Raw genomic sequence first — 25,570 nt, forward strand, 5'->3', positions numbered from 1 at the left:
TCCTGAATGGAGAACTGGGAGGCAAACTTCAACATAAAGGGATTTTTTTTTTCCTTTTCATATCTTCAGAATCAAATCATGAAAATTATTTACAATTGTATATGTAACTTAGCATACTTTAACTGAAGTCATTTTTACTGGACTAACACATTCTCCACAATAGTTTATTCTTTTTTTTATTGTTTTTATTATTATTTCCTACTTTTTCACAAATGTTAACTTGTATTATCTCTTGATTTGACAACTGTGCCACCAGAATTGTGTTACATTGTGCAGCCCCATTTGAAGCAAAAATATCTGTACATTTGGATTTAATTATTGCACCTTTATTATGTAATTTTGCTATAAATCAATAGTTATTTTGAAACCCTTCAGGAATAATATAAATTGTAAATTAAATATTCCTGATCTTCTAATTAAAACTTTCAAAGTATATCCGCTCAAACGACTCCCAGAACATGCTGCTGCCTTATTCAGACGTACTATAACCAGGTCATTTCTAACCTATATTTGACAATGAAAGTAACCTGACTACATGTGTTTGAAAGTACTGCTCTGTGGCCTGTGGGAGGCGTGCTTTTCTGGCCCATTCTGACTAACAGCGTAATTGAACTCGCGTTTCATTCTTGTAATCACCGTCGCCGCCTTTACAATAAAACAGGCCGGCCAATTGTGCGACCAGCGAAAGCGAACGGAGGTGGGGCACTGCGGGGGGAAAAATCATCAAGGAACCCGAAGGCTCTGATTCAGTATGATAATGGAGTCGCGCCTTTTATAACAAAATGCACGAGCAACAGAGCACGCCTGAACGGATCTGCGAACATTGCGCTGAATGCTAAATGCTAAATGTGGCTCCGCAATCTTCTGTCCTTTGTATAAAACCCTGGAAATTGATACAAACATTAAGTAAATGCTGCAATCATTTTAAATCAGCTTTTAGGGCAGGCAACACATATAATTGTGATTTATGTAAGTACTGGGTATTAAAGGGCATTAAAAAATCTTTTCATGAATTTGAGCGTTGTTATTATCTTCGTTCACTTGTTTTCATGGTCCTCTCCCTCTGAGCCTCAGAAAACACATTTTACTGAATCATTTCTGCCTCAAATCACCTTCGTTCTTACGTTAGCACGCCGGGGAAAGCTAGCCTTCACTTGTTTCCCTGCGGTGATTCCCTCCGCTGCCAAGAGATGGAGTGCTAACAATACGGACATTATAATATGTGCCATTTAATAAACGTGAATATCGGTGTGTGAAGCGTCTGGGGGGGAAACGTACCACACACTGACATCTGCAATGACAAAACATGTTCATCCCACTGGGGCCGCGTAACCGTCACTCCAGATTGAAGCGCGGGCCCCGGCCTTCTCTGGAGAATGCTAATTAAGCCAAAGTACTTTTATTATCCTGACACGACCGTCACCTGCTCCATTTTTAAAGTCTAACAAACAACGATGAGAGAAAAGTCCTTTGGCAATATTGTATGAGTAGCAGAGTTTGTTGTAGGTTCAGATAAGTTTGGGACATTTTAGGCAAAGCAATAACAATGGCAATAGGACGTGTGGGCGACAGAGAAGGTTAAATAATGCACAATAAACGGGCAATAAAGATGTTTTTGTGTTTGAATAAAAGGCTAGAGTGAAGTAAATGGAGTTCATAGAGTACAGTAAATTATCTAATTTGTGCTCATCTCCATAGAGATGTTTTTGCCTAATGTTCCGCAGTTTGGCATTAAATATTTCTTCTTATTTCAGTAGTTGACTAGTTTCTATATTATCAACCAAATAATTGTGTAAATATGGTGACACACATGGATGTGTTGACGACCCCAACATTCTTCTCTTACCAGAGATGCTACTGCCTTTAATAAAGCTCTAACAGAACAGTACTAATTATACAATACTCTAAAGAAGCAATTAGCATGTTATCCCTTCATTAAAATTCACAATCTGGTTTGAACCTCTTTTCTAAATCCCTTGGGGACCCCTGAGAGTCTTTGGGGATCTAAAGTTGGGTCTTGACCCCAAGGTTGGGAATGACTTACTTAGGTTTAGATACAGAATATTTCTGATTTTGACATTTAGATTTTTAATGCTTTTTAGAATCTATATACTCCAGATAACCAGTAGGATTATCAAATATAGTTGCAATTATTCTCTTTTTAAAAGTCAGATATTTTTCAAGATTTTGGCCATATAAACTCCTGTAACTGAGTAAATACAAGAATATGCAATACTGTAATAATATTCACAAAATTACACCCGAGCAGTAAAGTTACACGGTGCAGCTTTAAATGACTCTTCAGAATGTCACGGCGTCACCCATTAGTCTCTTTCAATGGCGAGACCAGCGGGCGTCAGGGGCCCTTCATCACTGCGGGGCCCCGGACGTGATAAACCAGTTTGAGTCGATCGGAGCCGGAGTTTTCCGTTCGTGGGCGTTCTGTAATCAGGAGCACACGTTCTGCTTACTCCCCCCTCCGAGCCTCCAGGGGGCCACCACACTGTGCTAATGCTGGGGTATGTACAGAGAGGGAGGGAGGGAGAGGAAGAGGGAAATAGAGAGAGAGTAAGGGTAACAGGGAGAGAGAGAGGGGCGGGGAGAGATAAAGACTTGAGGGAAGTAAACAGGAAGAAAGGAGAGAAGGGGGGAGGAGAGGAGAGAGAGAGCTGTGGAGTAATGTGATATGGAAATGGAGAATGAGATAGAAAGAGACACAGAGGAGGAGAGAAAGCGCTAAAGAAGGAAGGAGAGAGATAATAGACATATTGGATGTGAGAGAAGGGAAAGAGACCACTAAGAGGTGAGAGAGCTTCTGAAGGAGAGTAGGAAAAATAAAAGGAGAGTATAGATCTATGGAGTGAGTGCAGGAGAGAAAGGAATAGAGAGGCAAAAATAAAGTAGAGAGCTGTAGAAGGAGAGGGAGAGAGAGAGACGGAGTGAGAGATAGGTAAATGATGAGGGAGGGGAAGTGTGCAGGGGGGAGAGAGAACATTGGACTGGAAGAATGAACGGGGAGTATTAAATGGATAGAGAAAGAGGTAGAGGTAAAGAGAGAAAGAGGAGGGGGGAGTGGAAGGATGCTAAGTGAGAGATGTAGAGAGAGGAAGATAGGGATTTCAATCTGTGTAGTGAGAGGGGAAAGGGAGACGAGGAGAGGGGGAGAGAGGGAGGGAACAGAAAGATGTAGAGAAAGGTAGATTGAGAGAGGGATCTAAAGGAGAGAGATAGGAAACAATGATTCTTTTGCCTTGAATTTGTTGCAAAACATTGAACTTTTGGTCACAAAGCAGAGGGAAAGCGGGTGAGATAGGGGAGAGAAAGAGGGGGAGGAATGGGGGATTAAAGAAGAGGGATAGATGGATTGGACAAAGGGAATGAAAGAGAGAGAGAGATAGAAAATGATGACCCTTTTGCAACTAATATGTCGCAAAAAAACAACTTTTGGTCACAAAGCAGAGGGAAAGCGGGTGAGAGAGGGGAGAGAAAGAGGGGAGGATTGGGGTAAGAAGAAGAAGAGAAATGGAGGGATTAGATAGAGGAAATGATAGAGAGAGATGGAAAACGATGACCCTTTTCCCCCTAATTTGTCGCAAAGCAGGACATTTTTGTACCGATCGCGTTTTGAGTCGCCCTTTCACTCCGAGCCACGTTCCGTCCGATGCGTTTCAAGCGACTCCAGCTCAACGATCATTCGGAGCGTTCCCGATGTCGGTCCAAATGTCACCGCGTCCCTCTGTCTCTCCTTGTAACTGTTTATTTGGACCGGCTCTCGGCTGGAACGCGTAAACTCGCCGCTCGTTGGCCGTTGTTGCCGTTGGCCACCGCGCTGGAGAGATGTTGGAAGAGGGACTCGGGGACGGGTAGCCAGACGCCGTCGCTCAGTCCGACCCGAGCTAATGGATAATTGAGAGTTATATTATGTGGCATTTTGAAGGTCGTTTTCTAACTCCGGCAGCGGACGCAATTGGCTCGTCGCAAAATTGGAGCCGGGTACTTTTCAAGCGGGAGGAATTCGGGGTTAAAAGAGAGAACTGACTGAGCTACGGTTTATGGAATGGGTATTGGAACTTATAGACACAGATGTTTGCAATTTGATGAACGGAACGTGGACTCTTGCCAAACTCCTCGAGGGCCATGGAAACTGGTGCGAAGAGTGGTAGTTTTTGACTGGACACAACGGGGCTAAATGAAAGCAGAACTGTTCACTTCGCCTGATGCTTGCCCTTAGCTTGAGCTGCTTGGTTCTACTGTTCAACATGAGACTCAATTCAGTTCGATTTATTTTTGATGATGTATGAAAACAGATTGAACAATGTTCATCTGAAATTGGACCCTCCTTGTCGGCCAGGAAAAACTAGCAAACTTTTTTGAGAAAAAGAAGAAACCTGGAGGAGTTTCACAGTGAAGGAGGACTGTGGAGCTGGAACCACTCAGGAGGAGGAACAGTTCTTTGAGGCAGATTAAGAACTGTTTCGGCAGACGAAGAACCGTTTCGGCAGGTGAAGAACCGTTTCGGCAGGTGAAGAACCGTTTCGGCAGGTGAAGAACCGTTTCGGCAGGTGAAGAACCGTTTATCTGGAATAGGCAGTTGAGGCGAGATGTTTCATGTTAAATATAATGTCTGATTCTATGGATCTAGGATTTGATCAATATTTATTACATCTTTTTACCATTTTAGCAGACAGTTGTGTTTGGCTGACATCAACAAGTCAGAAGTGGTCAGAAGTTTCTAGATGGATTATTTGTATATTGATCACAATTATTAGAAGTCAAACTCGAGTCCTTATGGATTGTTGCGTTGCAGAAGAAACTATAACACAGACCTCTTGTGTTGTCGATAAAATACAGTACATTTTGTATTTTCAAGTCTGAGTAATCAGAAGCGTTAATCAAAACATAGCGTGTAGTTTCCCTTTCCTCGGAGCATATTAATTACCAATCTCCTTGTGATTGTTCATTTGTTGTTGCTTATGATATGTTTTTTGGCCTTAAAACACTTCCCTCCCGGGCCATGTTCCTCTTTAATTACCAATCACCGGAAACATGTTATTTTTAGTCATTCACATCCAGAGCCACGGTTTTTAATTAGATTTGAGCCTGTTGTTAGGGGGCACCACATCCCCCACACGCCACTTTAAGTTACGTTTGCCGTCCATTTTCGTCGCGGCCACAACAAAAGCGCCGTTGATGTCGCGGTCTGAATCCCGGATCTGTCGGCGCGGTGGGGTCTCCTTTAAACTCCTCTGATCCGGCTCCAGGCTCCAGGTTTTCCGACTTCACAGACGATCGAGGTTGTACTCAGATATGCAGATTCAACCGGGTAAAAGTCCAATCGTCGCTGCGAATGAATGACGCTTTAACTCGCCCCGGTAACAATAAGCTTTTTATTGTGTTTCCTCCTCAAACTGACTCAGAAACGTTCTATTTAAGGGCAGAAAGGTAATCGTCCGTGTCAGGGATAAATGCCAGCGTGGCCTGCAGTGTTCCTGTTGTTTTTCTGATTTTGACACTTGATTTTCTTCTCTTTTTTTTAGATGTCAGACTCAATATAATAACTAAATACTCAGCGTAAATGTAGAGCTATATGTCTAGAGTGTGGAAGCTCTTTCACATTTGAGGTGTGTTTTGGGCTCTTACAGGAGAAAAGACATGAATATGAATCATGTTTGGATAAGACTGGACTGAAACCGGTCTTAAACAGGAGCAAGACGGACCAAAACCATGATTAAACCAAATCTAATAAACTAGGTAGAGGTCTAATTTAAAGACTAAAGAAAGAAGAAAACAAAGAGGCTGATACCCAGACTATACCAGATCCTGAGCTTGAACTAAGCCAGGTCAAAAGCAGGACTCACCAGGGCTAAATGTGACTAAACCAGGACTAAACCACACCCGAACTCAGGCTAATTTAAGGCTTTAAGAAAGAAAACCACTAATGATCCAAGTCTTGAGCAAAGGCTGAACCAGGATCGAACCTTATGCAAAACAGGACTCAGACAGGGTTAAGATGTAGGCAAACTTGAACTAAAAGAGGACTAAATCAGGTCCAAACCCTGCCAACATACGAGGGAACAAAAGGGACTAAACCAGAACCTTGGGCTAAATCAAGTCTAACTAAGATTGTCCAGGTTTAGTCCTGTCTAAAGCCGGACTAAACCTGGTCCAATGTCAAGCTCACTTAAGGACACGGACTAAACCGGAAATAAATCCTAAAGAAAGAAAAACAAGAAGGAAACCAAGGAAAACCATATACCCCGTAAAACAAAAAATCCTGTCCTGTCCCAGTCCAAGTCCATAGAGACAGAAAGTAATCTTGTCCCGTCCCGCCCCCGTCCGGCTCCCCGTCCCGCTCTTATGTCTCTTATCTTGAATACAGTTTTGGGGAAAAAAATGCTGACAAAAGCCCAATGAAACCTAATACTGTAAAATCCAAAATATATTACCATTACTTTCGCACTCGTCCCTCTCCGCCCTGTCCCCTGTCACACACACACACGTACACACACACACACACACACACGTACACACACACACACACACACTTACACACAAACACACACACACACGTACACACACACACACACACTTACACACACACACACACACACACACGTACACACACACACACACACACACGTACACACACACACACACACACAGCAGAGTGAACAGGCGAAATGAATAAGCAATAAGCGCAAGTTATTCTGTTCCTTTCCTCTCCGTGAGCTCATTACGCAGCGCTCCAAGTGACTGCAGTATCTGACTCTTCACTGCATGAACGTGTCCTGCCCGCTCCGAAACCGTCCCAGAATCACAGAAAACAATCAGTCTCCGCTCACCTAAGGATGATGGAACTATCTCTGAATTAGGACTTAAAACCTCAGATATTACACCCTTCTACAGTGGTGTGTATTCCCAAACGCAGCAGTGGGATCCGAGCACGTTCCCTCCTTGCTGACGCCTCACTTGTGTTCCTCTCCTCGGCGCACGGAGGAGGTTAATAAAGAAGTGCGCTCTGCCCGTGCAGAAATCGATGCTCTCCTCCGACACGCAGGCTTTTCACTGTTTTCATTTCAACGGAATTAATTTTGCCGCAGCGTCGAATGTTTCTGTGAGTGACTGGAGAGGTTTAGAGTTTGGAAAGAAAGAAGCTTATACAGGCTGCGACTTCATGGACCGCGCACCAGGAATAAACATGAAATCCAATCCTGACTTAACCTGTGCGGTGATGGTAAAGCTGCACTGTGTAACCTTTCACCTGTGTGTGTGTGTGTGTGTGTGTGTGTGTGTGTCATCTGGAATATTATGTGGCATTAAACTTGTATATGTATGTGCAGGGCCAGGCCAAGTTACAGGTCGGATCAAATCAATTTATTTTTGTAAGGCCCAAAATCACAACAACAGTCGCCTCTGAGGGCCGATCAGTGAAAAGGTTCCTCTGTGCGCAGTAAAAATATGTCTTTCAAGGTATTTTTGAGTATTGTAAAGATCTGTACTTAAATGTATGTAATATAGACACGCTTACAGTGCCTATGTCAGGTCTGTTTTTGACTTTATTTGGTGTATTTGTACCTGTTGTGAATATAAATGATAGTTTTGCACCAATCGAGCAGGTATTTGAGGAGAACATTTTGAAAAATCTGTTGAAAGTTGACAGGAAATGACATCACACCAGGGACATTCACAAACAACTTTTTTGACGCTCTAAACATTATATATTTTAATTTGTCAAATAAAAGAAGTGTGACATTAGATGAGTTTTGGAGGGAGGTTGTGGCTGAAATGGCTGGACGACGGAGTGAAGAGCGTATTGGTACAACACGTTGAACGTTGCAAAATCCGAAAAATCGAGATCGGGCGTGGAGGCGCGATCCCCCGAGGTGACCGAAAAGAAAATATCATCTTTGTTGTCGGAGAACATTGATTTTCCTCACTGTATTGACAGAATAATGTTAAATAACCAAGAGTTCCTCCTTATGCTTAATGAGTTCTTGAGAGCTGAAGGCGAGAACATGATTCATAGATTACCCGTGTTCAAACAAAGAGTCAATGCTTCACTACTTCACGTTTTAGTGCCTTCTGAAGATCAACAATCCAGAGTCCAGTCGATGTGATAAACGAGTGATGGATGGTGCAAACTGACGACCAAAAGTCCATCCCGTGACCGGCACCACAAATGAAACATTCCAAGATTTTTCACAATATTTTTTTACGTACAAGAAACGCATTTATCCAACCATTTTAAAATAATTCAGCAAATAAAACTGTTCTTGTATATTTTAGATGTCAATTAACAATTTCTGTGACATTAGAAAAGTTTTGTCCGTGTACAGCAGTTATGCAATGTCCTAGTGTAGTGTTGTGATTTACAATTTATAGGAAGTAATATGAAGCTAATAAATGTGTATTAATATTGATATTTGTTATATTCTTATATGCTATATCTTGCTATATATATGCTATATTCACTCCTGTCATAGGCACTCTGAGGTTAAGGTTAGGAAAATGGTTTGGGTTAGTTTAATTTATGAAAACTTTAAAATCACATAACGCATAACTACGTGAAGATTTTTGTTGGCTAAAATGAATGATAGTTTTTGTCAAACAATAAAAGCTAAACAAAAATGAAGGAACCAGACTGTATCCAAGTTCCACTTTTCAAACTCAAGAAAAAAACTATTATGGATTTAGTAATAAAAAAAATAGTCTGAAATTAAAAATAACTTTAGTCAACACACTAAGACTAAATTAAAATTGCTTGTCAAAAAACTCTGGACTATAGAAAGTTCTAGAGCCTGGTCTCGAATAGACATTATCATCGATATGTTGGCATTTCCTGTTGGACATGTGCAACAAAAATACAAATCAAAACCATAATTTCTCTTTAAATCCAATATAAATGTCACAATCCTGTCTGTGGTTGCAAGTACTAGACATTGGTCAAGTCAAATCTGAGACCTTAAACTATAATTTGGGTGTTCCGCAAGGTAGTGAACTCGGACCTTTGCTTTTCTTCAGTTTGTTAACCATCTCCTAACTGCCAATTTTAAGAAACATCATTATATGCAAACAATACTCTGGTGTTTACTTCCATCCTCAACACTATCAATACAACACACACACACAGACACACACACACACACAGACACACACACACACACACACACACAGACACACACACACACACACACATACACAGACACACAGACACACACATACACAGACACACACACACACACATACACAGACACACACACACGGTTAGCGCTGGACAGTGAGGAGGGACGGCGGTGAAGATCTGCTCATCTTCTGTTCTATTTTTGACAGTTTTGCCTTTGATTGTATGGTTTTGAGCATTGTTAGCGAGCAAAAATATGACAGATAAAAGCTACGATGGAATATTTTAACCCTTTTTATTCAAGCGAAAATCTGCATTTCGGCAAAGGTCGTTACTGAATATGACAAAATGATGTGAAAAACCCAGAATTTACCTGTCCATCAACACATTTAGCAGCGCGGTAAAATATTTCTCATGGCATTTTCTTTTCGATGCTGTATCTCATTTCAGAGCTTCACTGGGCGCGGTGCGTTTACACTGTTTACTTCTCATCAAGGACCAGGACTCCATGAAGGAGCTCGGCCCAAACACAGCCTCCTGTTTGTTTTGTGCAGGGCATGTCTCCTCTCTGTTCTGTCTCCTCCTCCTCCTCCCCTCTCTGTTCTGTCTCCTCCTCTTCCTCCTCTCTGTTCTGTCTCCTCCTCTTCCTCCTCTCTGTTCTGTCTCCTCCTCTCCCTCCCCTCTCTGTTCTGTCTCCTCCTCCTCCTCCCCTCTCTGTTCTGTCTCCTCCTCTTCCTCCCCTCTCTGTTCTGTCTCCTCCTCTTCCTCCTCCCCTTTGTTCTGTCTCATCCTCTTCCTCCCCTCTCTGTTCTGTCTCCTCCTCCTCCTCCCCTCTCTGTTCTCTCTCCTCCTCTTCCTCCCCTCTCTGTTCTGTCTCCTCCTCTTCCTCCTCCCCTTTGTTCTGTCTCATCCTCTTCCTCCCCTCTCTGTTCTGTCTCCTCCTCCTCCCCTCTCTGTTCTGTCTCCTCCTCTTCCTCCTCCCCTTTGTTCTGTCTCCTCCTCTTCCTCCTCTCTCTGTTCTGTCTCCTCCTCTTCCTCCCCTCTCTGTTCTGTCTCCTCCTCTTCCTCCTCTCTGTTCTGCCTCCTCCTCTTCCTCCTCTCTGTTCTGTCTCCTCCTCTTCCTCCCCTCTGTTCTGTCTCCTTCTCTTCCTCCTCTCTCTGTTCTGTCTCCTCCTCTTCCTCCCCTCTCTGTCTGTCTCCTCCTCTTCCTCCCCTCTCTGTTCTGTCTCCTCCTCTTCCTCCCCTCTCTGTTCTGTCTCCTCCTCTTCCTCCCATCTCTGTTCTGTCTCCTCCTCTTCCTCCCCTCTCTGTTCTGTCTGCTCCTCTTCCTCCCCTCTCTGTTCTGTCTCCTCCTCTTCCTCCCCTCTCTGTTCTGTCTCCTCCTCTTCCTCCTGTCTGTTCTGTCTCCTCTTCCTCCCCTCTCTGTTCTGTCTCCTCCTCTTCCTCCCCTCTCTGTTCTGTCTCCTCCTCCTCCTCCCCTCTCTGTTCTGTCTCCTCCTCTTCCTCCCCTCTCTGTTCTGTCTCCTCCTCTTCCTCCCCTCTCTGTTCTGTCTCCTCCTCCTCCCCTCTCTGTTCTGTCTCCTCCTCTTCCTCCCCTCTCTGTTCTGTCTCCTCCTCTTCCTCCTCTCTGTTCTGTCTCCTCCTCTTCCTCCTCTCTGTTCTGTCTCCTCCTCTTCCTCCTCTCTGTTCTGTCTCCTCCTCTTCCTCCCCTCTCTGTTCTGTCTCCCTCTCTTCCTCCTCTCTCTGTTCTGTCTCCTCCTCTTCCTCCCCTCTCTGTTCTGTCTCCTCCTCTTCCTCACCTCTCTGTTCTGTCTCCTCCTCTTCCTCCTCTCTGTTCTGTCTCCTCCTCCTCCTCCCCTCTCTGTTCTGTCTCCTCCTCTTCCTCCCCTCTGTTCTGTCTCCTCCTCTTCCTCCTCTCTGTTCTGTCTCCTCCTCTTCCTCCCCTCTCTGTTCTGTCTCCTCCTCTTCCTCCTCTCTGTTCTGTCTCCTCCTCTTCCTCCCCTCTCTGTTCTGTCTCCTCCTCTTCCTCCCCTCTCTGTTCTGTCTCCTCCTCTTCCTCCCCTCTGTTCTGTCTCCTCCTCTTCCTCCCCTCTCTGTTCTGTCTCCTCCTCTTCCTCCCCTCTCTGTTCTGTCTCCTCCTCTTCCTCCCCTCTCTGTTCTGTCTCCTCCTCCTCCTTCCCTCTCTGTTCTGTCTCCTCCTCTTCCTCCCCTCTCTGTTCTGTCTCCTCCTCTTCCTCCCCTCTGTTCTGTCTCCTCCTCTTCCTCCCCTCTCTGTTCTGTCTCCTCCTCTTCCTCCCCTCTCTGTTCTGTCTCTTCCTCCCCTCTCTGTTCTGTCTCCTCCTCTTCCTCCCCTCTCTGTTCTGTCTCCTCCTCTTCCTCCCCTCTCTGTTCTGTCTCCTCCTCTTCCTCCCCTCTCTGTTCTGTCTCCTCCTCTTCCTCCCCTCTCTGTTCTGTCTCTTCCTCCCCTCTCTGTTCTGTCTCCTCCTCTTCCTCCCCTCTCTGTTCTGTCTCCTCCTCTTCCTCCCCTCTCTGTTCTGTCTCCTCCTCTTCCTCCTCTCTCTGTTCTGTCTCCTCCTCTTCCTCCCCTCTCTGTTCTGTCTCCTCCTCTTCCTCCCCTCTCTGTTCTGTCTCCTCCTCCTCCTCCCCTCTCTGTTCTGTCTCCTCCTCTTCCTCCCCTCTGTTCTGTCTCCTCCTCTTCCTTCCCTCTCTGTTCTGTCTCCTCCTCTTCCTCCCCTCTCTGTTCTGTCTCCTCCTCTTCCTCCCCTCTCTGTTCTGTCTCCTCCTCTTCCTCCCCTCTGTTCTGTCTCCTCCTCTTCCTCCTCTCTGTTCTGTCTCCTCCTCTTCCTCCCCTCTCTTTTCTGTCTCCTCCTCTTCCTCCCCTCTCTGTTCTGTCTCCTCCTCTTCCTCCCCTCTCTGTTCTGTCTCCTCCTCTTCCTCCACTCTCTGTTCTGTCTCCTCCTCTTCCTCCCCTCTGTTCTGTCTCCTCCTCTTCCTCCCCTCTCTGTTCTGTCTCCTCCTCTTCCTCCTCTCTGTTCTGTCTCCTCCTCCTCCTCCCCTCTCTGTTCTGTCTCCTCCTCTTCCTCCCCTCTCTGTTCTGTCTCCTCCTCTTCCTCCTCTCTGTTCTGTCTCCTCCTCTTCCTCCCCTCTCTGTTCTGTCTCCTCCTCTTCCTCCCCTCTCTGTTCTGTCTCCTCCTCTTCCTCCCCTCTGTTCTGTCTCCTCCTCTTCCTCCTCTCTGTTCTGTCTCCTCCTCTTCCTCCCCTCTCTGTTCTGTCTCCTCCTCTTCCTCCCCTCTCTGTTATGTCTCCTCCTCTTCCTCCCCTCTCTGTTCTGTCTCTTCCTCTTCCTCCTCTCTCTGTTCTGTCTCCTCCTCTTCCTCCCCTCTCTGTTCTGTCTCCTCCTCTTCCTCCCCTCTCTGTTCTGTCTCCTCCTCTTCCTCCCCTCTGTTCTGTCTCCTCCTCTTCCTCCTCTCTGTTCTGTCTCCTCCTCTTCCTCCCCTCTCTGTTCTGTCTCCTCCTCTTCCTCCCCTCTCTGTTCTGTCTCCTCCTCTTCCTCCTCTCTGTTCTGTCTCCTATTCTTCCTCCCCTCTCTGTTCTGTCTCCTCCTCTTCCTCCCCTCTGTTCTGTCTCCTCCTCTTCCTCCTCTCTGTTCTGTCTCCTCCTCTTCCTCCCCTCTCTGTTCTGTCTCCTCCTCTTCCTCCCCTCTCTGTTCTGTCTCCTCCTCTTCCTCCCCTCTCTGTTCTGTCTCCTCCTCTTCCTCCCCTCTGTTCTGTCTCCTCCTCTTCCTCCTCTCTGTCTCCTCCTCTTCCTCCCCTCTCTGTTCTGTCTCCTCTTCCTCCCCTCTCTGTTCTTTCTCCTCCTCTTCCTCCCCTCTCTGTTCTGTCTCCTCTTCCTCCCCTCTCTGTTCTGTCTCCTCCTTTTCCTCCCCTCTCTGTTCTGTCTCCTCCTCTTCCTCCCCTCTCTGTTCTGTCTCCTCCTCTTCCTCCTCTCTGTTCTGTCTCCTCCTCCTCCTCCCCTCTCTGTTCTGTCTCCTCCTCTTCCTCCCCTCTCTGTTCTGTCTCCTCCTCTTCCTCCCCTCTGTTCTGTCTCCTCCTCTTCCTCCTCTCTGTTCTGTCTCCTCCTCTTCCTCCCCTCTCTGTTCTGTCTCCTCCTCTTCCTCCCCTCTCTGTTCCGTCTCCTCCTCTTCCTCCCCTCTGTTCTGTCTCCTCCTCTTCCTCCCCTCTCTGTTCTGTCTCCTCCTCTTCCTCCCCTCTCTGTTCTGTCTCCTCCTCTTCCTCACCTCTCTGTTCTGTCTCCTCCTCTTCCTCCCCTCTGTTCTGTCTCCTCCTCTTCCTCCTCACTGTTCTGTCTCCTCCTCTTCCTCCCCTCTCTGTTCTGTCTCCTCCTCTTCCTCCCCTCTGTTCTGTCTCCTCCTCTTCCTTCCCTCTCTGTTCTGTCTCCTCCTCTTCCTCCCCTCTCTGTTCTGTCTCCTCCTCTTCCTCCCCTCTCCTTTCTGTCTCCTCCTCTTCCTCCCCTCTGTTCTGTCTCCTCCTCTTCCTCCTCTCTGTTCTGTCTCCTCCTCTTCCTCCCCTCTCTTTTCTGTCTCCTCCTCTTCCTCCCCTCTCTGTTCTGTCTCCTCCTCTTCCTCCCCTCTCTGTTCTGTCTCCTCCTCTTCCTCCACTCTCTGTTCTGTCTCCTCCTCTTCCTCCCCTCTTTTCTGTCTCCTCCTCTTCCTCTTATCTGTCTCCTCCTCTTCCTCCCCTCTCTGTTCTGTCTCCTCTTCCTCCCCTCTCTGTTCTGTCTCCTCCTCTTCCTCCCCTCTCTGTTCTGTCTCCTCCTCTTCCTCCTCTCTGTTCTGTCTCCTCCTCCTCCTCCCCTCTCTGTTCTGTCTCCTCCTCTTCCTCCCCTCTCTGTTCTGTCTCCTCCTCTTCCTCCTCTCTGTTCTGTCTCCTCCTCTTCCTCCCCTCTCTGTTCTGTCTCCTCCTCTTCCTCCCCTCTCTGTTCTGTCTCCTCCTCTTCCTCCCCTCTGTTCTGTCTCCTCCTCTTCCTCCCCTCTCTGTTCTGTCTCCTCCTCTTCCTCCCCTCTCTGTTCTGTCTCCTCCTCTTCCTCACCTCTCTGTTCTGTCTCCTCCTCTTCCTCCCCTCTGTTCTGTCTCCTCCTCTTCCTCCTCTCTGTTCTGTCTCCTCCTCTTCCTCCCCTCTCTGTTCTGTCTCCTCCTCTTCCTCCCCTCTCTGTTCTGTCTCCTCCTCTTCCTCCCCTCTCTGTTATGTCTCCTCCTCTTCCTCCCCTCTCTGTTCTGTCTCCTCCTCTTCCTCCTCTCTCTGTTCTGTCTCCTCCTCTTCCTCCCCTCTCTGTTCTGTCTCCTCCTCTTCCTCCCCTCTCTGTTCTGTCTCCTCCTCTTCCTCCTCTCTGTTCTGTCTCCTCCTCTTCCTCCCCTCTCTGTTCTGTCTCCTCCTCTTCCTCCCCTCTCTGTTCTGTCTCCTCCTCTTCCTCCTCTCTGTTCTGTCTCCTCCTCTTCCTCCCCTCTCTGTTCTGTCTCCTCCTCTTCCTCCTCTCTGTTCTGTCTCCTCCTCTTCCTCCCCTCTCTGTTCTGTCTCCTCCTCTTCCTCCCCTCTCTGTTCTGTCTCCTCCTCTTCCTCCCCTCTCTGTTCTGTCTCCTCCTCTTCCTCCCCTCTGTTCTGTCTCCTCCTCTTCCTCCTCTCTGTCTCCTCCTCTTCCTCCCCTCTCTGTTCTGTCTCTTCTTCCTCCCCTCTCTGTTCTGTCTCCTCCTCTTCCTCCCCTCTCTGTTCTGTCTCCTCTTCCTCCCCTCTCTGTTCTGTCTCCTCCTTTTCCTCCCCTCTCTGTTCTGTCTCCTCCTCTTCCTCCCCTCTCTGTTCTGTCTCCTCCTCCTCCTCCCCTCTCTGTTCTGTCTCCTCCTCTTCCTCCCCTCTCTGTTCTGTCTCCTCCTCTTCCTCCCCTCTGTTCTGTCTCCTCCTCTTCCTCCCCTCTGTTCTGTCTCCTCCTCTTCCTCCCCTCTCTGTTCTGTCTCCTCCTCTTCCTCCTCTCTGTTCTGTCTCCTCCTCCTCCTCCTCCCCTCTCTGTTCTGTCTCCTCCTCTTCCTCCCCTCTCTGTTCTGTCTCCTCCTCTTCCTCCCCTCTGTTCTGTCTCCTCCTCTTCCTCCTCTTTGTTCTGTCTCCTCCTCTTCCTCCCCTCTCTGTTCTGTCTCCTCCTCTTCCTCCCCTCTCTGTTCTGTCTCCTCCTCTTCCTCCCCTCTCTGTTCTGTCTCCTCCTCTTCCTCACCTCTCTGTTCTGTCTCCTCCTCTTCCTCCCCTCTCTGTTCTGTCTCCTCCTCTTCCTCCTCTCTGTTCTGTCTCCTCCTCTCCCTCCCCTCTCTGTTCTGTCTCCTCCTCTTCCTCCCCTCTCTGTTCTGTCTCCTCCTCTTCCTCCCCTCTCTGTTCTGTCTCCTCCTCTTCCTCCCCTCTCTGTTCTGTCTCCCCCTCTTCCTCCCCTCTGTTCTGTCTCCTCCTCTTCCTCCCCTCTCTGTTCTGTCTCCTCCTCTTCCTCCCCTCTCTGTTCTGTCTCCTCCTCCTCCTCCCCTCTCTGTTCTGTCTCCTCCTCTTCCTCCCCTCTCTGTTCTGTCTCCTCCTCTTCCTCCTCTCTGTTCTGTCTCCTCCTCTCCCTCCCCTCTCTGTTCTGTCTCCTCCTCTTCCTCCCCTCTCTGTTCTGTCTCCTCCTCTTCCTCCCCTCTCTGTTCTGTCTCCTCCTCTTCCTCCCCTCTCTGTTCTGTCTCCTCCTCTTCCTCCCCTCTGTTCTGTCTCCTCCTCTTCCTCCCCTCTCTGTTCTGTCTCCTCCTCTTCCTCCCCTCTCTGTTCTGTCTCCTCCTCCTCCTCCCCTCTCTGTTCTGTCTCCTCCTCTTCCTCCCCTCTCTGTTCTGTCTCCTCCTCTTCCTCCTCTCTGTTCTGTCTCCTCCTCTTCCTCCCCTCTCTGTTCTGTCTCCTCCTCTTCCTCCCCTCTCTGTTCTGTCTCCTCCTCTTCCTCCCCTCTCTGTTCTGTCTCCTCCTCTTCCTCCCCTCTGTTCTGTCTCCTCCTCTTCCTCCTCTTTGTTCTGTCTCCTCCTCTTCCTCCCCTCTCTGTTCTGTCTCCTCCTCTTCCTCCCCTCTCTGTTCTGTCTCCTCCTCTTCCTCCCCTCTCTGTTCTGTCTCCTCCTCTTCCTCCCCTCTCTGTTCTGTCTCCTCCTCCTCCTCCCCTCTCTGTTCTGTCTCCTCCTCTTCCTCCCCTCTCTGTTCTGTCTCCTCCTCTTCCTCCCCTCTGTTCTGTCTCCTCCTCTTCCTCCTCTCTGTTCTGTCTCCTCCTCTTCCTCCCCTCTCTGTTCTGTCTCCTCCTCTTCCTCCCCTCTCTGTTCTGTCTCCTCCTCTTCCTCCTCTCTGTTCTGTCTCCTCCTCCTCCTCCTCCCCTCTCTGTTCTGTCTCCTCCTCTTCCTCCCCTCTCTGTTCTGTCTCCTCCTCTTCCTCCCCTCTGTTCTCTCTCCTCCTCTTCCTCCTCTTTGTTCTGTCTCCTCCTCTTCCTCCCCTCTCTGTTCTGTCTCCTCCTCTTCCTCCCCTCTCTGTTCTGTCTCCTCCTCTTCCTCCCCTCTCTGTTCTGTCTCCTCCTCTTCCTCACCTCTCTGTTCTGTCTCCTCCTCTTCCTCCCCTCTCTGTTCTGTCTCCTCCTCTTCCTCCTCTCTGTTCTGTCTCCTCCTCTCCCTCCCCTCTCTGTTCTGTCTCCTCCTCTTCCTCCCCTCTCTGTTCTGTCTCCTCCTCTTCCTCCCCTCTCTGTTCTGTCTCCTCCTCTTCCTCCCCTCTCTGTTCTGTCTCCTCCTCTTCCTCCCCTCTGTTCTGTCTCCTCCTCTTCCTCCTCTCTTTTCTGTCTCCTCCTCTTCCTCCCCTCTCTGTTCTGTCTCCTCCTCTTCCTCCCCTCTCTGTTCTGTCTCCTCCTCTTCCTCCCCTCTCTGTTCTGTCTCCTCCTCTTCCTCCCCTCTCTGTTCTGTCTCCTCCTCTTCCTCCTCTCTGTTCTGTCTCCTCCTCTTCCTCCTCTCTCTGTTCTGTCTCCTCCTCTTCCTCCCCTCTCTGTTCTGTCTCCTCCTCTTCCTCCTCTCTGTTCTGTCTCCTCCTCCTCCTCCTCCCCTCTCTGTTCTGTCTCCTCCTCTTCCTCCCCTCTCTGTTCTGTCTCCTCCTCTTCCTCCCCTCTGTTCTGTCTCCTCCTCTTCCTCCTCTTTGTTCTGTCTCCTCCTCTTCCTCCCCTCTCTGTTCTGTCTCCTCCTCTTCCTCCCCTCTCTGTTCTGTCTCCTCCTCTTCCTCCCCTCTCTGTTCTGTCTCCTCCTCTTCCTCACCTCTCTGTTCTGTCTCCTCCTCTTCCTCCCCTCTCTGTTCTGTCTCCTCCTCTTCCTCCTCTCTGTTCTGTCTCCTCCTCTCCCTCCCCTCTCTGTTCTGTCTCCTCCTCTTCCTCCCCTCTCTGTTCTGTCTCCTCCTCTTCCTCCCCTCTCTGTTCTGTCTCCTCCTCTTCCTCCCCTCTCTGTTCTGTCTCCTCCTCTTCCTCCCCTCTCTGTTCTGTCTCCTCCTCTTCCTCCCCTCTCTGTTCTGTCTCCTCCTCTTCCTCCCCTCTCTGTTCTGTCTCCTCCTCTTCCTCCCCTCTGTTCTGTCTCCTCCTCTTCCTCCTCTCTGTTCTGTCTCCTCCTCTTCCTCCCCTCTCTGTTCTGTCTCCTCCTCTTCCTCCCCTCTCTGTTCTGTCTCCTCCTCTTCCTCCCCTCTCTGTTCTGTCTCCTCCTCTTCCTCCCCTCTCTGTTCTGTCTCCTCCTCTTCCTCCTCTCTGTTCTGTCTCCTCCTCTTCCTCCTCTCTCTGTTCTGTCTCCTCCTCTTCCTCCCCTCTCTGTTCTGTCTCCTCCTCTTCCTCCTCTCTGTTCTGTCTCCTCCTCCTCCTCCTCCCCTCTCTGTTCTGTCTCCTCCTCTTCCTCCCCTCTCTGTTCTGATTTTTTTCACTGGTTTCAACGTTGTTGCTTATTATATATATATATATATATATATATATATATATATATATATATATATATATATATATATATATATATATATATTCAAACAAAGAGCATGTCACAGAGAAAAGAAACAAAAAAAAACTTAGAACTGGAAAAAATAAACAGAAACGCGACACAATTAAGCACTTTTTGATGTTTTTATTTTTCAATTTTGTGTTGGTATTATTATTTTTTATTTATTTTGTGTGTGTGTCTGTTTATGAGTCTGATGTTATTGTTTTTTTTAATTAATTTAATTTTGTTCTACTATGTTATTAAATCTAAACTACTTGGCTTGTGATGACTATCCGGACGGCCCTTGTTTTGCAGTGCTGGCCTCACGCCTTCATTACCACTGCTTGCCTGGGCCATGGAGAGTCCTTAATACTGACTGCTTCATATATTTGGGCAAACACGGTCGCAGTGTGGGGGCCGGTCCCGGGGGCCCATTGATTAGTGGGATCAGATGGGGGGCGGCAGGTGCGCAGACTGCAGGCTCAAAAGACTGAGAGTTATGACTCACACTCACAGGTATAATTGATTACTCTGCTCTCGTCGCACCGGGCTCTCGTGTGGGTAAATAATAGAAATAAAAAAGGTTCCCCATTGATCTGCTGCTTAGTCACGGGCGTGGAGTGACCTGTTTTGTTAATACTAATGAGTTTGATAGACAATATTCATCAAACCGTTCATTAAAGACTTAAAGATACGGTTGGCATTTAAGGGAATGCCCACAAAACAAACCATCCATGTGGATAGATAAGTGCTGTTTGTGCGTGTGGTCCGTCATCTACACAAATATCCTTGAATGTTAGCGTTAGCTGTGTGCTACATGCTAACGTGGCTCTTTTATCTATTTGTGCAATGTTCTTCTCTCTCTGTTTGCACTATTTTAAAGGTGTTGATTGGAATTTGTTCTGCATTTCTTTTCTGTTCCGCATTAATCAATGATTTTTCCATAAACTTTTTTGTTGGTCAGATTTCATTTTTTATTTTTATTTTTTTCTTTAAATGCAATATCGATATAAATGTTATAATCCTATCTGTGGTTCCAAGTATTAGACATTGGTCAAGTCAATTCTGAGGCCTTAAACTATAATGTTGGTGTCCCGCAAGGTAGTGTACTCGGACCTCTGCTTTTCTTCTGAATTAACCATCTCCCAACTGCCAATTTTCAGAGTCATCTTTACATGCAGACAATGCTCTGGTGTTTACTTCCATCCTCGACTCTATCAACACTAAACTGTTACAGTACTTTCACTCTCCCACTGAACCACTCCTGCAGACGCTGTTGAATGGAACAGGAATATGTTGCAAACCAGTTTTAAGTTTAGTGATGATCCGAGCTGATTATTTTAATATTTCACATCTCCAGGTAGCAGATAACATATTATTATTAGTATCTTTTTGACATAATTTTTTTTTATATGATATCAATTCTGTCCGCACCATATCTCCCAGTCAAATCAAAATTGTTATTTGAATTGGTGCAATTTCCAAATTGCGGAGGTTGCCAGTTTTGGGGTAAATATACTGTCTGTATAGGGAAAAAATAATTGACCCTTTACAAACCATTGTAAATGTATAGGGTTCTTATATTTTGTATATATAGTTAAAATATAGTCTGTTCTGTGGAACATTCCATGCAGAAGAGCAGGTGGCAGACCCTCCACCAGAAAAGTTACATGGTGCAACTTTAACATCATTGGAAAAATCAATACATGACTCTTTTGGACAAGTTAATAATAAGCCAATAAGTTTATACAATAAAATTATGAATGTTTTGAGACATCCAGGCATTTAACGATACTGAAAGAAGTTGAATACAGCTAGACTTTGTTTTAAACATCTCCCAGAAGCTTCTTCAGGGCCCAGACTTTAGTTTGTACAAATATGAGCCCAAACAATCTCTCACTCATCCAATCCTGTAGTAATGGATGACACGTCGCTCAGTTGGACTTAAAACATGCGCCTTCTATTACAGTGAAGCAAAAAAAGATTGTTTTGCAGAGAACTTCCCAAAGAGTTAGTTGTTTACGCTTGTGCCGTGGCGTTCTGGTTCAGTCGGGGAGAGAGAGAGGGGCCCCCGAGACCCCCCGGTGCACCTGCCGCTCGAAGCTCGCTCTTGTTCATTTACACATAGATTAGAAAAACCTCCGGCCCTTTTAAAACGACATCCACTAAACAAAGCAGCTTGTAGCTTTTTCATGTTAGAACAAATGTATGCTTTTCGCCTCTGCTCCCCCGGCTCCAATTTACTTCCCGTTTGCACATCATCAAGAAGCGTGCGGGCTCCGAAGTTCACTGCAATTTAAATGTTTGGAGAAAAGCGTGGATCTGTTGTATATTGAGAGGATACCTTGTACTAAATTGAGTTCGGGCAGTGGAATCTATCCGCCGATACCTGCACAGCATTTAGACCTGAAAGCAAACGTAGAATCGGATTACTCATTACGAATACACAATAAATTGTAATTTTGTGGACGTTAACTTCTCATCCTGTATTCGGAATTGAGCATAGTTGTAAAATGTAACGAGTAAAATGGTGCTGTATTTTCTTGACTATAAGTTGCACCTTTTTTCATAGTTTGGCCGGGGTGCGACTTATACTCCAGAGCAACTTATGTGTGACAGAGTGAAGAAGAATTCAATGGATTTAGTGATTTGGGGTAAAACTGATGCTTTGGTAAACTTGTTAGCATGTTCTTTATGCTATAGTTATCTGAATAACTGTTCATATGTTACGTTAACATACCAGACACTTACCACAGTTCTGTCTGTGCCTCATGTAGCTGAAGGTTTTAGCGTTAGCATACGTACACCTGTTCACCATGTTCTCTCATCTGTTATTATTTTAAACTGCATTTCAAGAGTAAATGTCTGTTCTTGGTCTTGGATTTTATTTTGAAAAAATCCCCCAAAAATGCAATTTACTCCAGTGCGACTTATAGCCCGGATCTGTCTTGTATGCATTTTACCTTTCCTTAAAGAAGACCTATTGTCATCAAAAGAATCAAAAGAAGGACCCAAGATAAAATTAAAAACATTTAATGACCGAAATGGCAAAATGATACAGGGATGAAATGCACAACTAAACTATTTTACGTTTAACAGTACACAACGTAAATGTGGACAGGACAACGGCAAAGGACCAACAAAAGACGAAGGAAACATGGCGCTTAAATAAATACATTACAGAGTAACGAGGAGAAAAAACAGGGTGCATTGCGCTAGAATCCACGACACCCGAGGATTAATGTCATAGATCTAAGACGAGTTCACAATAAAAACAAGAACGCTTAGGATTTATTTCATTTTTGTGCATTTTATTTGTGCCAAAACAACTGTGCGACGCTGCAGAACGCTGAGAAAATAATACTGCAGTAGAAAGTACGTAAAGGGCAGGGGGCGTGTGTCGGTATACGTATGTGTGTATATTCAGTCAAAGTATTTAGACATCTTTTTTAGTTAACCAATTTTTTATTCATGCCTCTTTATTATTATTTTTTTTTATATTTTTTTGCAATTTTATATTGTTGCATCATGTTTCACCTTTTCATCGAACAAAGTTCCTATTTTGTGAATCTTTTTCTTATTCACTGACATTGGCAATAAACCTTTGTCTGATTCTGATTCTTCTCAGGAGAATAAAGATGACTCAAACATGCATTAATCACTCACAATACAACTCAGAGTGCTTAAATTACAAGGGGAAATGATTATAAAAACTCCTCAAAGTCGATTCTGCATAATGCTTTAAGTACAGATTTGGCAGCATGTGATGCAAAGTAAAAGAAACTGCATGGAAGTAACAGCTGATTTATGTTTGGAGTAATTGGATGGTGGAATTCTAAAATAACAATGGCCCAATTTACGGAGAGAAAAAACAAAAAAAATATCTGGAATAATGTGTCACTTGTAGATTTACTCCAACGTATTTACTCAAATAAGAGAACTGTTACGCTGACAAATATACAACCTTTATATATTCAAGCCATGCTCCAATAAAGGCTTTTTAATGATTTTTTTGCAAATGACAGAGTGCCTTGGTTTTCTGTCTTTGGGAATACTCAAAATTTCGTATTTTCCGGACTATAAGTCGCACCTTTTATCATAGTTTGTATGTGATATTATTCATTATTTTCACCCTGGCAACCGCATTTCACATGTTGGATTATTTTCACATTGGCAACCACAAGAGGGCGCTCTAGGCTCTAAGCGACGCAGAAGAAGAATCTGCACTTCCTCTACCTCTGAAGTTTGTGAAGTTGTTTAGAAGTGACACAGAGGAAGAAGAATTCAATGGATTTAGTGATTTGGGGTAAAACTGATGCTTTGGTAAACTTGTTAGCATGTTCTTTATGCTGTAGTTATCTGAATAACTGTTAATGTTATGTTTTTTTTTTTTTCTATATTATGCATTTTTTGGCTGGTGCGACTTTTACTCCGGAGCGACTTATAGTCTGTAAAATATGGTATATGTTTGTATATTTTTCGCCTCCATGTATACCCGCATAGACAACTGTTTTCTCTTGCAAATTACCTTTAAATGGTGCCTGAAAATGACTTGTACTTCAAAATATTCAACTAATGTAACTGCACTGTACCCGCCTCTGCCTATAACTGCATCAGACCTGGATCCATTTTGAGCATGGTTCTGATGAGATTACGCGGTACGAGTTGATGCATTGAGCGTTCCTAAAAAGCGGCGGTAATGTATGTAGACTAAGACGTATCGGGCGCGGCGCTGAAGTGCGTTTGGATGTAAATGCTGCGCGGTGATGAATGGGCCAGCCGAGCCGTCCGGAAGGTTTCCCGGGCTCATTTGAATCACGGACACAGTGATTCAGCACATTAGCTGTACATTATGCAAATGTTTGGCGCGTGTTTGATGGCGGCGTGCGGACCGGTTCGCCGGCATTTCATTACTCTCCCAAGGACGCGCTCCCTTGGGGCGGGGGCGTGTCATTACGCAAAGTCAAGTCGATTTAATTTACAGAGAGGTTCCTTGTCTCTATTTTACCTCATCAATACCCTTCATTACAGTAAAGTGATCATGATGCGCTTTTCTTCTTCTTCTTTTAGTTCTTAAAACACTTTTCCTTCATCAAATACAACCCTGGAGTTGAATTTTGCTTCATTTACACTTTTTTGGCAAGGTCGTCCCCCTCTGAGCCTCATAAATCCTGTTGTTTCAAGTTTCCCAGCATTAGGACATGAAAGGTAAAGATCCGGAGGACTCTTGCACAGTTTTTAAGTCCGTTCTGAGCATTTAAGTTGCATTCACTACAATTGCGTGATATAAGTTAACTGTTCTTTTACTTGTGTATCTATTTGCGTTGCAACATAGAAATTTCCCCATTGTGTGGACAAATAAAAGCTATCTTATCTTATCTTATAATAGCATGTCGGGCAAGCTAGCTTTTGTTTTTTCCCTGCCAAATTATTTCCCTTTGTGAATACATTATTTATTTATGTTCTGAAACATGAGATGCTAAAGCGAAGGCACTCGAGAGCATGTTTAAAGGCCAACGAGAACACAAATAATGCATAATATATATTTTAACGTAAATGAGAGTGTGCTGTGAGAGTGAATGCAGGATGGAAATTAGCCCGTGGCCACAATCCGGTGTGTTTACAGCACATGTGTCATGTATGTTCGTTAACACGCACTGTCCTGACCAAATAATCAAACACTTCTTTATTATTCTTTCACCTTCAGTGGCAAAAGCGTGGCTATTGTTCTGTCTCTTCAAACACCAACACTGAACATACCAAGGAATCTGGATGAAGTGCCTTGCCCAAGGACACAGTGGCAGTAGCCAAAGCTGACAGAAGGAATTAAACTGTTAGCAACCGATTACCAACTGAGCCCTGTTTACGTAATGCTCCTTTCTATTTTCTCACTGGTCAAACACCGGCCACATGGAGATTAAGTTCATCATCTTGATTCACAAACGTCCCAATTAAACGATACAGCATCACATTAGAAATGGAGCTTAGTCTGCGGATTACATATTTACTTATTTTGAAAAAAGATGATAGTCCCAGACAAGATTTGATGAGGTCGTTTGAGGGGATATTGAACATTTTTAGTCTCGTTTGAAAAATACTTTGTTTACAAATCTTCCATTAAGGACAGATTAGGAACGTCTCGTCATATTTTACAGGATCGTATTGTGCAATGTTTAAAAGTAGTTAAAATCCTTACTGCCAATTTAGGACATGGTAATTGTCGAAGTGTTTGTGATCACGATGGTATTACCATATTTTCTGGACCATAAATCACACCTTTTTTCATAGTTTTGGTCGGGGTGCGACTTACACTCCAGAGCGACTTATATGTGATGTTATTCATTATTTTTTCACTGGCAACCGCAAGAGGGCGCTCTAGGCTCTAAGCGACGCAGACCAAGAATCTGCACTTCCTCTACCTCTGGAGTTTTTGGAGTTGTTTAGAAGTGACACAGAAGAAGAAGAATTCAATGGATTTAGTGATTTGGGGTAAAACTGATGCTTTGGTAAACTTGTTAGCATGTTCTTTATGCTATAGTTATCTGAATAACTGTTAATATGTTGCGTTAACATACCAGACACTTACCACAGTTCTGTCTGTGCCTCATGTAGCTGAAGGTGTTAGCGTTAGCATACGTACACCTATTCACCATGTTCTCTAATCTGTTATTATTTTAAATTGCATTTCTAGATGAAATTTCTGTTCTTGGTCTTGGATTTCATCAAATAAATTTCCCCCAAAAATGCGACGTATACTCCAGTGCAACTTATATGTATTTTTCTTCTCTATAATGCATTTCTTGGCTGGTGCAACTTATGGTCCAAAAATACGGTATCAAGCGTTAGCCTGGCAGAGTGCTCGTCTTCTGATATGAAGGTCGGTGGATCCACTGACCCACAGGTTGGCGGTGCGATCGCAGCTGCGTCAGGTGAATACTGCTGTTGTGTCTCTGGGCAAGGCACTTAGCCCTGGTGATACCTCCGGGTCCAGATGACTCACTGGATGACGACGCGCGCTCACAAACACATTGCACGCGCACACAAGCGCTCCACCCCCGCGCAGCTGTGTTTCTCCTGGAGAGCATAATTGGAAAAGCAAAGTGTCACAAGGAAGATGGAGGTGAGACAGTGAGTCTAAGTGGGCTCGAGGCAGAAGGGATTTGCCTCGTGACGCTGTGGACTTCATCAATACAGACAGCGTTCACAGCAAAGTAAATAATAATGTTACGCTGTGTACCTGGTTTTATGTTATTTAAAGCTTTTTTGTTGTTGTAAATTAATGAATTTAATCCTCCCACTATATATCATCTTAATAAATAGCTTTGTGACAAAAATGGCTAACTGCAACTAATAATAAAGTAGTTAATATTTTGCCAACCTTGAAGTAAGAGTCGTGAGCAGCGCTACGATTGGCTGAGCTTTGATGGTC

At 45.5% G+C, this 25,570-nt stretch overlaps 1 protein-coding gene across 1 annotated transcript in view; it reads left to right on the forward strand.

The window, feature by feature from the left end:
* The window catches only part of LOC140354755 (MAM domain-containing glycosylphosphatidylinositol anchor protein 2-like), a 191,967-nt gene that overhangs the window by 146,502 nt on the left and 19,895 nt on the right, over positions 1-25,570 (forward strand). The gene's annotated exons all lie outside the window — the stretch shown is intronic.

Source organism: Eucyclogobius newberryi, unplaced genomic scaffold (assembly GCF_026437365.1).
Source record: "Eucyclogobius newberryi isolate DKJ021-1_F unplaced genomic scaffold, fEucNew1.0.hap1 SCAF_1, whole genome shotgun sequence".
In the NCBI taxonomy this organism is placed as follows: Eukaryota; Metazoa; Chordata; class Actinopteri; order Gobiiformes; family Gobiidae; genus Eucyclogobius; species Eucyclogobius newberryi.